General features: G+C 34.3%; 1 pseudogene; it reads right to left on the minus strand.

Moving 5' to 3' along the window:
* Positions 1 to 3,530: 3,530 nt before the first annotated feature.
* LOC133198262 (uncharacterized) overlaps positions 3,531 to 14,659 on the minus strand; it is a 33,053-nt pseudogene continuing 21,924 nt past the window's right edge.

Genomic DNA, 14,659 nt, shown 5'->3' on the forward strand with positions numbered 1-14,659 from the left:
CACCCAAGGAAGTATAGATTACGAGGTTTTCTGGGAAGGCTTTTGCATGAAAAAGCCGAACATGGTAAACAAAATAAAAGAAGAAATTGAAATTTTGACAGGGTGTGAGTAAAAGGGGGAGCAGATTTCCCATAAGGTGATGCATAATCTATGTATTATTGGGAAAAGTTCGTATTTTTTTTCAAAATGTTAAGCGACAAAAAAACTTTTGCAGAAAACATCTGCAAAGTCAGATGTTTACTGGATTACGAAAGAAATGAAAATAAGAAGAAATCCGAAAAACATACATCTAATATAAGCAGACTTCAGAAAAGCCGAGACATTTTAGAGAGTTTTATTGACAATACCTTAGAATGCTGCTCCATTTCAAAGCGTTCTTTGTCACCAGGAAAAAATATAACTTTTCTGAGCACCGAAAATGCACTGATTGAAAGGATGAGCAGTTTCATGGAGATGAATATTGATCAAATGATTGGAGAATTACCACTTTGCCAAGAATTTGAACTGCAAGAGGAGATAGAATACGTACAATGCAATATATCTCAAATAACGGGGGTAAAATTTTTTGGTAATTATATTTTTGTACATATTCCAAATACTGGTGAACAGAAAAACTAAGATGTTTATTTATTTTTTTTTTTAATTCATAGTAATCAAAATTTCAGGGGATTTTAAATTTTATACTTTCTACACTTTTTAAAGGTTATGCTCCTCCGCCGTCTATTGGTAAAAATCCACAGAATCTTCAAAGAGGCCAATGTAAATCTGGTTTGTTTTTTAAAATCAAAATAATAATAATAATAATAAAAGAAAACATCCAATTAACCGCTGACTAAAAGGCACTTGGTTGCTGGACCCCATTTTTTCCATTTTCTCTTTTTAAATCTGGGATTGATACACCTTATTCCGAAATTTTTAGTCTGATATGCAATACATGATATCGATAATGTAACCCTTTTTGTTTCAGTAAGCTGTTTTTACTTTTTATGTATCAGTCCGAATTGTGATAAACATGCGATCGTGCAGTATTCAGTGGCGGATCCATGAGTTAATTTTGGGGGCATGGGGTTGGTTTGATGTCCGAAGGGGCGAAGAGTGAGGGTATGGGAAGGGGTGTTGAAATTGTTGTAAAAAGGGCTTCAAAATCTTGTTACATTTTGCAATGAAATTTCATGTCACAACTCCCTTTGACCAATAGAAGCCACCAATCAATTTTGACATCGTTGGTTAAGGTCATGAATATATATTCAGTGTGTTAGATATTTTATTTGAAAAAGACGTTAATGGTAATCTTACAACAAAGCTTTCGGATAAACGTGAAGAATTTTACTTTTCAATCGTCAACTTCCCTTACTTATGCAGCAATATACCCTTATCAACTGCATATAGAGTTTATATCTCTCAGTTGATTCGATACGCAAGAGCATGCTCTATGTATAAACAATTTCTAAATCAAGGTTAATTATTGACAAACAAGTTGATAAAACAAGAATATCAACAGTATCGTTTAAAGTCATCATTTCGTAAGTTCTATGGTCGATACAATGACCTTGTCAGCGAACACAATCTTTCATTAAGTCAAATGCTGACTGAATAATTTCATAATTTCATACTAATTGTTAGACCATTATTCACACACTGATTTGTCGACGGAATTTACGTAATTTCCCGATCATAACAAGGCGCACAAGACGGGTGTTACCGTCGGCAGGGGATGCTCACTCCTCCATGGGACCTGATCCCATCTCTGATGTATTAGAGGTCCGTGTTTGCTCTGCTCCTATTTTGTAATGTTTAATGGACTTTTGAGCTCGAATACTGTTCGTTATCTCAACATAGTTCATTCCAGATTGAAACTTCTATGAATTTTTATACCATAACTTCTCTTGACCTAAAAAATACCCCTTCATTTCGAGGTTAAAAGGTTACGGTAAAAAATTTATATTGAGCATAACTATAGGTCTCTCTAATCCTGTAAAATAAAGCTTAATGATTTTTTTTTAAATAAAAATACTTTTATTGACTGATTTAAAGGCACAAAGCTGAAAGGTCAATGTTATTTCTTTATTTCTCCTACATATTTTTTTCACTTCTTCTGCCGTCTTGTTTCTTTCCTTTAAGCAAGGAACATAAATCCTACGCGGGTATGTTAAGACTACGCCCGGATGTCTTTCTTGCCTATACAATATGACGTCAGAGAAAGCTGTAAGACGTGAAATTTTGAGATAATGTTTTCTTAATATCTTCATTAAAATTTAATTTCAGGTCCAAGAAATGAATAAAATCATTCAAAAACATAATATAAACCGAATCGTGTCGTTTTTGGGTGGTATAGGCAGCTACATGTAAGTATTTATCATGGGGGTTAAATACTAAACCCATGACGTCATAACTATTTATCAAGTATTTGCCGAGTGAAAATTCAACGTGACGAGAATTCATGTAAACAAGTTTTTAAAACATATACTGGTAATGTTATGTGTGATTCATAAGGAATCAAAGATGAAGAATCAGGTACGCTGATTTATTCTTATCATGTTTAATTATAATGAACACAGGCAGTGTTTTGAAATCCTGATCAGCCGTTCCTCTGTCGTTCTAACAACAAAGATGCAACAGTTCAACAGTATACTTTGAAACATAATTTTTGTTTGTATCGAAAGCTTGTATTGTATTATACTTGGAAAGTGCTGCTAGAATCGTGTGGTTAACATGAATTGATTACAATTTCTTAATCGTATGTACAAAATGTAAAAATTTTGGTAAGGTTTCATGAAAAAACTTTGGAATAATGTTTGATGTATTAGTGTATTAGTGTAGAATCTTTAGATTTTTAAGAATACTTGGTCAGCAGCAAAGGTTGAGATTACTGTGCTGCTGCCACTACTACTATCTATAGGTTATAAACATTTAAGTATAAAGTATTTTATTTACATGTGTGTCCTGTCATGTCTGTGCATCATACAAAAAAAAAAAAAACAAAGCATTTAACCAATAAACATCATATGATTACTAAACAAGTGATATGCATGTAAATCAGTTTATCAACTTGTTTTTCCCCCATCATATGTAGGCCACTAGACCCAATAAATGGATTTCAATATATACGACAAGACTGCTAAATTAAACTGCTGAAGCATATTTCCAGTTCCACATCTTGAAAAAGATGAACAGTATAAAGCAAGTCTGCTTCTATCTGGGAAATGTATGTTGAAACCTTATATATTAGTAGTAAAAGTTTCCACTGTAATGGACACACAAGGAAATTTCTAGAACCTTTATTGAAAGGTCCATTTTTGGAAAAAAACGTGCTTTCTTCTGGAGAAAGGTACTACATTTGTAAGCTCATAGAAGTAATAATGTAAAAGACAATGAAAGATGAAATGGCAGAAAAAGTAATAACTTCTTATCTTAATTTAATTTGTTTTAGGGACACAAATTTTTAATTTAAATAATCCTCAAAGAATTAGTTAATTTTTATCTGACATTCCATATACTGATAATCCTTTTGTTTTCATGATTTAACAATATTATCCCAGAATCTCTTGCAATTTCTCAAGATTACTCGACGATGTGATGTTTCATGTAAGATCTTCCTGAACAAATAACAACTGGTCAATGATTTGCATGACCCCATTTGTTGCCCCTTCATCCATTTTGATAACATTTGCTGATGCTCCTCCAAAGAATATCCTTACATCTAAAAAAGATGAAGATGTGTTCAATATATCAGATGTTAGTAAACGTGAAAAGTGAACATTCAGAATACGAATTTGATGTACATATTGTACATATGTTTAAATTTCCTCGTTCTTTTAATATTTATAAGCTACACAATCCTTATCTGTACCTCTTAATGCTCTACTAACTGCAGACCGTCACGTGTGTTTGAGATACACGACTCTCGCTTGATAAATGTGATAAACTAATGCATTAGATGCCTTAATTCTAAACTAAATCTATACTTTTAAATTAATAAATTTTGCAAATAAACTCCGAAACGGGTGCACCAGAGTTCTTACTTACTCCTCTACCAAAACACTGCATACAAGATGATGTCCGTAAAGTATATTTAGATTTCACTCGCATAGTAGGTATTGTACATTAAATAAAAAGTCTACTTTCATTTTCTATAAACAGCCATGAAATAACAAAAACGTGAGTACGGTGGTGTTTCCTGTTGGCGGATCTAAGTTACCGGCAATTTTGAATGAAACTGACAACAAACAATTGTTTATTTATTTCATAAAACGTCATCATTGAAATATTCAATCAAAACTTGATTTAAATGATATAAAAGAAATAAGTTGTGATAACCGATTAAAAAGGGAAATGTGCAAATTATTTTTGTCATTCACCGATCTTATTATTGACGGAAGCTTCTAGAACATCATATAGCCCGATGTTTAATAAAAACTAGACGATTATAGCTGCATGAACATTAGAAGCTTTTGTGTAAATGGTCATTGAAATGATGGTAATCATTGATAACACTTTAAGTTGTGAATATATTTAAGTTGTGAATATATTTATATATCGAAAGACTATTAATTACATAGGTTTTCCTAATACATTTATCGGTAAAATTTGTTTATATTCCTCACTGAGAGCGTCGTGGCAACGAACCCGAAGTACAATTTGTACTTCGTAATAAACTTGCTTATATATGAAAAGAGAAAATTAATGAATAAGGTATTGTTCATATACATTTAAAGTTGTAAAATTTTGTGCTTTAATCAATACATTTCATTTCTTTTTCTGAATACAGTCTTTTGTATCAAATAATCGGCCTATTCCTCGGGCATTAGAAGCTAATTTTTACACAGGTACTAGGGTATTGGTTTATAAACATGTATGTACCTTATTGATATGTAAAAAAAGTAAAGTACATTTTTTACATAACAATAAGATACATACATATTTATATACCAAGACCCAAGTACCTGTGAATTTTTACCCCCCCCCCCTTTAAAATAAAATCAATTTATCAGTAAAATGTGCTTATATGCTGCTTTCATCCATGACAGAAATGAAATAAGAGCATCCGGAGTACAATATCCATAACATAGTATAACAGGTTTCATAATAAACGTCAATTAATGGCTTATTTTTCAAGTTTTTACCAAAGGGAGTGGGATAGAGACGTACATCTACTTCGTGCAGGATTTTGAACAAAGTATTTCTTCCTGCTATAAGCCTGTAGGCTGTCAGTAGAAACTACAATATCTTTTCTGTCGATAGTGGTAAAAATTCAATCCCCCGCGCTTTCGCGGGATTTCATCTAGTATTATGGATATCACTTCTCTCAGTTTTCACAGTTATCACAGTCTATCGATATTTAAATTCGAACCTACATACTACTAAAGTAGATACTTCTATCATTTGTTTTTGGTTAATTAGACTTTTCTTTCTACATAGCGGTTACCCCCATTCACAGCTCTTGACATCTAAAATAAACCCTTGAATCAAAATGACGTTAAATGATACGTCACAGACAATTTACGCGCTTTTCAATAAATAAAGCAAATGATCCAAAGGTAACAATCTACAACCCGGAGTGCCAAGGACACTGTGTTTTGACAAACACACATTGATAACTAACACCGATACAAAACGTAACCTCCACACTTATGTAGTGAGGATTCTCAACAAATTAATTAATGTTTAGTCAAGGCTTCTGTTAATTACCTCTCTGGTTTGATTTAACGAGAATAACAGTCTCTCCAGAAATCATTCTAATCTCATGGGTTCCATTCCCCAGCTTCTCTATGAAAATACGCCCTGGAGCAATAAGTCTCTTAAACAGCTGAAACATAATCATAATTTGAGCAGCTTTTTAGTGAAATATATGGAGATAACGAACAGTAGTCCATAAAAACAATACAAATCAGGAGCAGAACAAACTCGAACCTCTTAAATACCAGAGATGGGATCAGGTGACATGGAAGAGTGAGCATCCCCTGCCGAACGTTGATAATTACCTTCAGTGTTAAGCAATTTATTAATAAGGTTAATTAAAATACAACATAAATATAATAACAATGAATTTTCCTATTTCAACCATCAAAAAGAACAAATACATAGATATAGTAAAACTTAGAAAGCATGAACGAGTTTATAATGCAGTTAATATTATTGATTAGTTAATTAAATAATGACAGCAAGTGTGACAAAATGAATAATTTCGTGAAAATCTGCAAACAAACACCAGGAAGCAATTCTAAGAAAACAGACAATGTAGCATTAGGGAAAAAAACCTGGAAAACGCTGAGTGAATTTAGTTGGCTAATACAATAGCGACTCTGAGGATGACGCTTATTCTGAGGATTCAGCTTTTAAAGTTACACACAGCATTTGATCCGTACATCTATACTTATGAATTAATAAATTTTGCAAATAAACTCCGAAACGGGTGCACCAGAGTTCTTACTTACTCCTCTAATAATACATACGATACAAGATGATGTCCGTAAAGTATATTTAGATTTCACTTGCATTGTAAGTATCGTACATTAAATAAAAAGTCTACTTTTATTTTCTATAAACAGCCATGAAATAGCAAAAACGTCAGTACGGTGGCGTTTTCGGTTGGCGGATCTAAGTTACTGGCAGTTTTTAAAGAAACTGGCAACAAGCAATCGTTTATTTATTCATTAAACGTCATTACTGAATTATTTAATCAAAACTTGATTTAAATGATATAAAAGAAATAAGTTGTCATAACCGATTAAAAAGGAAAATGTGCAAATTGTTTTCGTCATTCACCGATCGCAATATTGACGGAAGCTTCTAGAACATCATATAGCATCGAGCCCGATGTTTAAAAGAAAATAATATAGCTGCTTTAACATAAAAAAAGTTTTTGTGTGAATGGTTATTGAAATAATGGTAAATCATTGATAACACCGTAAGTTGTGAAAATATTTATATATCGAAAGACTATTACATATATATTAAGTAGGTTTTCCTAATAAATTTATCGGTAAAATTTGTATAATCATATTCCTCACTGAGAGCATCCTGGCAACGAACCCGAAGTACAAACCTGCTTACATGAATGAACAAGGCATTCAAATACAATTATGCTGTAAAATTGTGTGCTTTATTCAATACATTTCAGTTTTTTTTTTCCAAAATACAGTCTTTTGTATCAAATACTCGGCCTATTCCAGTGGCGGATCCAGGAATTTTGAAAAAAAAGGGGGGGCAGTTTGGGGTAGGGGCCCACGGACACACCAAAAAAAATTGATTATTAAATTTTATGTATATTTTGGACACAAAACGGGAGGGGGCTGGACCCCCCTCTAAATCCGCCAGTGTATTAATAGGGCGTTATATAAAAGCTAATTTTTACACAGGTACTTGGATCTTGGATTATAAACATGTATGTACCTTATTGATTTTTAAGGAAAAAAAGAGGTAAGGTACAGTTTTTATATATCAATAAGGTGCATACCTAAATATAAACCAAGACCCATGTACCTGTGAATTTTTAACCCCCCCCCCCCCAAAAAAAAATCAATTTCTCAGTAAAATGTGCATTTCTTGACACAAATGAAATAAGAGTATCTGAAGTACAGTATACAGTACAGTATATACAATATCCATAACATAGTATATAACAGGTTTCACAATAAACGTCAATTAATGAACTTAATGAAATTGTTATTTAAGTTTTACAAAGTGGGGTGGGGTGGGGGTGGAGACGTACTTCTACTTCATGCGGGATTTTGAACAAAGTATTTCTTCCTGCTATAAGCCTGTAGGCTGTCAGTAGAAATTACAATATATATATTATTGAATTTTTTTCTGTCGGTAGTGGTTTAAATTCAATTCCCCGCGCTTGCGCGGGATTTCATCTAGTTCCTCTGGAAATCAATAGTTTGTCGACATGAAAATGAAACTTGTAGAACAGAAAAACGTACATGAAATGAAATGCCAAATAGATACCTGTTTAACATGAACCTTACAAGCTACAAAGACTTTTGAAATATTGCACCAAATAGAGATCCACCAATGCAAAAGATTAATTCAAAACTTACACTCTATGATTGGTCACGAATGAAACCCGTTGAACAAGCGATAATAAATAGTGAGCTAAACGGATGCAGTACAAGCTAGAATTCCAAATTGTTGATATCAAACAATACCCTCTTTTGTCCACAGAAGCTTCTGAAAAGATGAACATGATTCAGCTGAATGAAAACGTCCATCTGTAACTGGAAAAGCAATACACAAAGAGCTGACAATAGAGACCACGACAAGACCATGACACAAACACAGTAAAGATACGCAAAAATTGAAAAGGAATATCTCACCATCGTACTTGGGTGTGAAAGGTTCGACGAGTACATGTATGGGCAAGTGAGAATCAGAGTGCACTAGGATCACAAACCTCTTGAGGGAATCTTTAAGAAAACCCTTCTATCAGCACCAAAACACCTGCAAAGAACGCTTCGTAGGCCCAAATGTACAACATAGACGTAGTGAGGTACAGAACTACATCTTGCAGATTTATTATAAAATAGTTATTTATGAGAAATGCTTTTATAAGGATTCAAATTGCAAAATACATGACCTACTCGAGCATATTTAGAAGTTTTTCTCTAGGTTTTTATATACAATTCTGTATATTATAAACTGTAATAAACATAGATGGTTTACAGAATGAATATGCAGTTTATGTGAGAAAGGTTAATTTTTAAACTTTTGATCACTTGAGCAAAAAAGCTTTATGATAAACGTGAAAACTTTAACTTTTCAATCGTCAACTTCCCTTACTTACGCAGCACTATACCCTTATCATATGCATATGGGGTTTATATCTGTCAGTTGATTCGATACGCCGGAGATGCTCTACGTATGAACAATTTCTAAAACGAGGTAAGTTATTGACAAACAAGTTGATTAAACAAGAATATCAGTAGTCTCGTTTAAAGTCATCATTTCGTAAGTTCTATGGTCGATACAATGACTTTGTCAGCAAGTACAATCTATCATTAAGTACAATGCTGACTGACTTTTTTCATACTAATTGTTAGGCCATCATGTACACACTGAACTGTCGACGGATTTTCCCGTTATTTCCCGATCATGACAAGGAGCACATGGCGGATGTGACCGTTCGGCAGGGGATGCTCACTCCTCCATGGCACCTGATCCCACCTCTGACGTCTTAGAGGTCAGTATTTGCTCTGCTCCTATTTTGTAATGTTTAATGGACTCTTGAGCTCGAATACTGTTCGTTATCTCCACATATTTCATTTGAATAAAAATCCCTCTTCCTGGAATTGAACAGAAACTCTTTTACTTTGATAGGGTTCAGTGGGAATCTTCTATTTTCTTTCCACTTACATATTGAAATCTTGGCGTGTCTCTCATGACTCTGTTTCCATTAAGTGACACTGAAAAGTAGTCTATAGCACTGGAATTAGGAACAAAGACTGTGAATTCACACGTCACACTGGTCGATCCGCAGTACCCCATGTCGTAGTCGGAGGAGGTCTGTGATCCTGTATTCATGCCATTCAGCATGTTGCATGGATACGTGTTGCACAGACTTTTGTTAGCATTGCTTGGGTCGCTGCAGTAGCTCACATTCTGGCACTGGGCTGTTGAGTCACCATTACAAGTTAAGCATTGCTGGGATTTTGCGTACTGGGGCTGTAAACAGTAGGCGGGACAGTTAGACCCCCCAGTCATACAAATGTCCGAGTTACACGGAAACTGATTAGCATACTGGGACTGTGAACAATATGTTGGACAGGTTGTTCCCCCTCCAATGTTGGTATTGGCACATTTGGCTGTATTACATGGGTATTGGTTCTGGTAATTCGCCTGGGCACAATAAGTGGGACACGTGGTGGACACCTCTGTGTTTGTCTGACACTGTGCTGTGTTACAGGGGTACTGGTTCTGATATTGGGCCTGGCTACAGTATGTAGGGCAGTTCGTTCCCTGATTGGTGAGCACGGCTGATCCGTAATTTGGAGGGTAGCCATATATCTCAAAATTGCACTTCTCTGCCGTGAATCTGCTGTCCGTCAGGTAATTTTTTAGTCCCACTCTTCTCATATAGTCGTATGTACGCCTATATTGAAAGACATGTTAAAGATATAAAAATTGAAGGTTCTGAAACACAGTCTTACGATAAAAAGAACGACTGGTATGTCACTTAAGTCCAATATTTTTGTCATTCACTCAAGGATGTAATGGTTATTGATCATCATTGTTTATGACCTAACTGCACTTACAGTAGCCAAATGTCATGACAGATCAGCATGGGGAGATCCAGGTAGGGGATTCCTAGAACGGAATCAATGATGTGGATCATGCCGTTAACAGTCTTTACATCCGGTCGGATCACGCGAGCCTTCACATTATCTCCCTGTACCCAGATTTCTTAAAATAGAAATGGCATTGCTTTGTAAATTTTTTTCGTCTAGAAAATATTATAATTAATAAATGGACAAGGGTTGATATGAAATCACCGTGTTTTCTCCTTCTTAAATCCCCTATATAAACATGAATATATATAAATCAAAATAGCAATTCTAAAACCAAGAGAATATTTTTTAATTCTCATTTTGTTTTCTTTTTTGGAGGGGGGGGGGGGTCTGCTCAGCAGGTTAAAAATTCGTCCAATGCATACTCTTTCTTACTGGTCTGATCTTAAATAGTCTGCAACTATTTACCATTTCTTTCATTATAAATGGTGACACTCTCGCCATTATAAATGGTTCGTCTGTATTGACGACTTTCATATCCGCTTAATGCTGGCAAGGAGGAGATAATAATTGGGTTGTTGGGTACTAGAACATGCAGCCAAAGCACCTGAAAAAAAAAACAGTGAAACTAGATGCTGTCATGAGACAGTAATACCCGCACTAAGGTCTTTGCCTCTAAATGCACACTCATTCATATTGGGCTTACCAAGGAAATAGTCCAAATAATTCTATAATTTACACAGTACATGTATTCGTCAAATCGAGCATAAAATGCTCAGTTGACCATGTGACCCATGAACCTCTTATACGCATTTCATATACTTAATTCATTACCAGTCTGAAATAACAGAATTTAATTAATGATGTAAATTAGGTTTTGATAAAAGGGGGGATATAAATTTTTGGCCCATAATTGGAACTTTTTAGATTTATTTTCTCAACAACAAATAATATTATTTTAGTACAAAGCGTTTTTGATGAATTTATCAAAATGTGCAAACTTTTTTTAGTATTTGATTAGGCAAAAACCTCTTTGAAAAGCCATACCCAATCAATTTTGTCTCCCCCCCCCCCCCAACACACACACAATTTGCCTGTTTTTGGAAATAGGCCTAGATGGCAAAGTTATGTTAAAACATCGTTTGTTATGATAATTTAAAATTTGTTCTTGTACTGTACATGTATGTGAACACCTTTTTGAAAATTTCTACATCACACTGGGCTTGCGTCACCCTACCAGTACTAGTACTAGTTTTACCATTATCATTTTTAGATTGCACATGCCATGTGACATGGTGCAGTGTTACATGTATATCAGTGGAAATTAATTCATTTTGTGTTTTAATTGGATTATATTTAATGAAGTTGACAGGACCTATGACAGTCGGTAAGTACAAGTTTAAGTATAGATTGAGGTAAAATAAACCGAAATGCAAATGGTTAGGTTAAAGTTTAAAAAGGATCAAAGATTATCGGCAATCTCCTATGCAGAGTTGTCGTTCGTTTCTCTCTCAGACACTGAATGTATGAGCCGATGGTAGAGAGTGGATCATAGACGAATTTCACATTCTTAAGAGTTATCTCCCGTTGTCGACATAACATTCATCCGGGAATTTTTTTTCGGGGGGGGGGGGGGGGGGGGGAGGGGGGGTCCACACCTCGGTCCAAAAAAATTCCAGCCCAGAATTTCCTGAGGAGCAAAAAAAAAAAACAAAACAAAACAAAAAAACAAACAAACAAAATAAAAACAATGATGGTGGGGTCCATGTTTTTAAATGGGGAGGGCATCCAAAGTCATTTTTTATTTGCTTCTGTAAATCAGTATATAGTCCTATTTAAATAACTGCAAATTCCAAGGGGGGGGGGGTTCCAATCTCCCTAGCCGCTCCCTGTCCCTGAAATGACAAATGATCATGTGACTCCTAAATAGTAGGAAACTTTTCCATTTGACTATACATAATTTTGTTTCTTGTGTTATTATGTTATGTACATCTAATGGTTTAAGGGGTCATCCCCACTCTCTTAATGAACTGGAAATGTTCATAATATGACTACATCAAATTAAATAAAAGTGCATCAATGATAAGATTACTTGACATTTCATTCATGGATTTGGGTCAACCCATGTACCCTCCTAGAATTAGGAATGAAAATCATTCAAAGAGATGGACCATTAAACTATTTGTATATATTCACATTTTTTTTTTTATGTCAAACCAAAGTATTAGACTAGTTTGCATACATGAACAAACAGGGGTCTGGGAAGGGGAAGGGGCAAGGGGAAGGAGTTATCTCTTTACGTCTTAATTGTTGAAAATTCCTAAAATGAATGTTACCCTCAAATCCGACTTGTACGTCTTCATTATTTTTAAGTGATGGTGTCTCCGCATGAGTGAAAAATTCCCAAGAGGGACATTTAACAACAAACAAACATTAATGACTTAAAAAACACAATATACATGTACATGTTTATTAGTCAACGGATATACTTCTGATCATATCTCTAGTTCTCCCTTGAATCAGAAATGATGATATAAATATTTTAAGAATGATTAAGAGTTTAAAAGTTGTGCATTTTAAAATTCACTAAGCTCTGTGGTTGAATTAGCTATACAAGTTTAGCTTATTTTGCTACTCAAAGCACCTTGATTAACTATTTTTAATCATACTGTTTTCTGAAATGTGAAGGTTTTTCAACATGGATACAAGTCATACCTTTTCAGCTTCTGAAAACAATGCATGAAAAAAAAACCCTGCTTTTCAAATACTGTAACTCTTTACAAGTACTTGTGATCATCAGTTTTTAGCTCACTTGAGTTTTTCTGGTTTTCTGATCACATTTTGTTTGTCATCCATCTGTCTGCCTGTAAACTTTTCACATTTTTGTCTTCTTCACTAGAACCGCTGGGTCAATTTCAACCAACCCTGCCACAAAGCATCTTCGGGTAAAGGGGATTCAAGTTTGTTCAAGTGAAGGGTCACACCCTTTTTCAAGGGGGGATAATCAAGAATTAGTGAAAATTTGGTGGTATCATTTTAAAAAAGTCTTATCAAGAACCACTGACTGGGCCCAAAAAGTTGAAACTTTCTTTACATAGACTTAGTGTAGCTTCAAATTTGTTAAAATTATGACCCACTGGGGTAGGGTGGGGCAACATATGGGGATCCAATGATTTACACAGAAAAATGCAGGGGATTTTTTCCATCATAAATCTTCATGAACAGCAAAGGCATAATTGTCGTCCGTTTTCACAAAAGGGACCTAGGGGACATTAAATCTCATTTGTCTGTCTGTTTGTCAGTCTGTCCGTCTGTCACAATAAATTTAACCTTGGTCATAACTTCTGAATAATAAGAGATAGTGCTTTCATATTTCACATGTACATTACCTACAAGAACTTTCTAAACATACCATGATTTTTGAACCCATGACCTTGACCTTGAAGTTTGACCTACTTTTCAAAAAATTTAACATTATTTTAAATGATCATTTTGAAAGAGAAAAGATAGGGCGTTCATATTATACATGTATATTACCTGTGATAAGACCTTTCTAAATATATCATGACTTTTGACTCTGTGACAATGACCTTGAAGTTTAACCTACTTTTCAAAAATGTTATATTTCCTTATAACTTTTGATTGTGAAGAGATAGGACTTTTATATTTGACATGTACATTACCTGTAACAAGATGTTTCCAAGCATGCTATGATTTTTTTACCCCTTGACCTTGATGTTTTACCTAATTTTCAAAAATTTTAACTTTGGTGATTACTTTTGAATGACATATGATAGGGCGTGCATATTTGAAACAATATGTCATAAATAATGGCATCCCATCCACTAGGACACGGAAAGCAGGGGACCACAATTCTTTGAATTTGCTTGTTAGTCATTTTGATATGGAAACATCCTCATATAGACAGTGTAGATTCAAGTTTTTTATGCCCTGCCATGAATATGGCCGAGGCATATAGTGTTTGTCATGTCCGACTTCAATAAAACGTCATATGCTGATACATACTGATGTAAGCTTTTCAACTGCATCAAAATTTTTGACCTTGACTTTTCCTTTGACCTTGACCTTACTTTTCTTAAATTAGTGTCTAGATCAGTTTTGAATAAACAATTCAAGATATATTTATCAAACTTCTTATGCTGATATATACTGCTGAGAGATATCAATTGCATCAACTTTTTTGACCTTGACTTTTCCTTTGACCTTGACCTGACTTTTCTTAAATTAGTGTTTATCTATGTTTTAAATAAACCATTTCTGATATTTTTATTGAACTTCTATGCTAATAGTAAATACATACGGATATAAGCTTTTCAACTGCATCAGCATTTTGACCTCAACCTTTCCTTTGACCTTGACCTCACTTTTTTAAATTAGTGTTTATCTATGTTTTAAATAAACCATTTCTGATA

This window comes from Saccostrea echinata, unplaced genomic scaffold (assembly GCF_033153115.1).
Source record: "Saccostrea echinata isolate AGI-Se365-2 ecotype Australia unplaced genomic scaffold, CSIRO_AGI_Sech_v1 ptg000033l, whole genome shotgun sequence".
Classification (NCBI taxonomy): Eukaryota; Metazoa; Mollusca; class Bivalvia; order Ostreida; family Ostreidae; genus Saccostrea; species Saccostrea echinata.